Source organism: Echinops telfairi, unplaced genomic scaffold (genome assembly GCF_000313985.2).
Source record: "Echinops telfairi isolate 266 unplaced genomic scaffold, ASM31398v2 ScPeMD7_7425;HRSCAF=8463, whole genome shotgun sequence".
NCBI lineage: Eukaryota > Metazoa > Chordata > Mammalia > Afrosoricida > Tenrecidae > Echinops > Echinops telfairi.
The window spans coordinates 1,008,326-1,009,785 of record NW_022111325.1 but is presented as its reverse complement, the minus strand read 5'-3'; the positions used below and the strand labels follow the sequence as shown (position 1 = coordinate 1,009,785).

Here is a 1,460-nt window from a genome sequence, read left to right as displayed (position 1 = left end):
TCTATGAATCACAGGGTGAGTTGCTGGGCCATCCTGATTCAAACTGGAAACTGCTTCCTACATCGCATGTATGTTTTGTAGGGTCCTGAGTCCTGTGCACAAGGAGAAAGGATTACGGGTCTGGATTAGATGGGAGAGAGAGCCATCTCCAGGGCACGCCTGCCTACATAAGTGCTTCGTGTCTGAACAGCCTATTTGTTGATGAGGCCATCACCGTCTGTCTTGATATGTGAGGTCGCAGTGTACCCAAAAGGAGTGGTCAGAAAGATGGGCTGATGGTCATCCTGATTTTTTTTTTAATGGCACATTTTCTTTTGTTTTTTCCATGAACAATTTCCATTTTATTTCCTTTCGGGTTCGTTTGTCTTCCGCTTCTAATCTTTACATAGGCTTTGGAGGAGGTCGTGGGGCAGCACCTGCAGGTCTAAATCGAGGTGGGGGGTTCGGTCCTTGCGGGCTTCACGCGACCGGTTCCTGACCACCATGCTGTGAATGACACAGCTCACACCTCATGCAGCTTCAGGTACTGCTTGGGAAGCACGTAGGTGTCGAAGACACTCGCTTCGGAAAGGTCTCTGACGGCCGCGGCCTCCGCTATGTTCCTTATGACGAACTTCTTGATGGCCTTGTCCTTGGGCTCGCAGCGGGCGCAGTTCGTGCCGCGAGTGGGCTGCCCATGGCCGCGGCCTTTCTTGGCGCGGCCGTTGTTTCGCCTTTTCTTTGTCATCTCGGAAGCGAGGATGCGAGAGCAACGGCACATTTTCAAGTGAAACATTCTCCCTAAAATCCTTGCGCTTCTTCAACAAGAGAAGGTCAAGCTTTCTGAGAGACCAGCTATAATGGGCCGTGGTGGGACAATGGCAAAGGGGCTAATGGGAAGACGGGGGATTCCAACTCACCTGCAGCCCTGAGGGAGAAACGCCTGGCACCCTGCTCCCATAAAGAGGAGAGCCGAGGAGACCCTACGGGGCAGCTCGGGACTGACTCAGCAGAGCCTAACAGCCGTATCTCGCGAACCCTGTACTACGTCAGCCAATCCCACACTACGTCTCGAACTCTCTAATAAGCACATCGCTATAGGGAGTACAGAGTGGCTGAACCATTCATAAATAGAGGGATTGCAAATCCTTTTTTTTTTTAAACTAAATGCCATTTTTATTTTGTATAAAAACACCTAGAATATTACTGTTTTATAGTCATAAGCCAAAGAAAGATTTTATATCATCATCCCGTAACTTTAAAAAAAACCACAAAAACTTTTGTGAATTGGATGAAGGTTTGCATAGCAGGTCAGTTTTCCAGTCATTGATTCATTCACATTTTGTTATATGCAATTTTCAGAAGATTACTTATCCCATTTCCTCCCTGTATTTCCTGTTTCTTTTTTTAAACATTATTTTATTGGGGTGCAAATCCTTCTGAGTGACGTGTGTTTGGGGTCTGTTGGTTCGGTTTTTAAT

The 1,460-nt window shown here is 47.2% G+C and overlaps 1 pseudogene; it reads right to left on the bottom strand.

Moving 5' to 3' along the window:
* Positions 1-381: 381 nt before the first annotated feature.
* LOC101658524 lies at positions 382-727 on the bottom strand (annotated as a pseudogene).
* Positions 728-1,460: the final 733 nt, after the last annotated feature.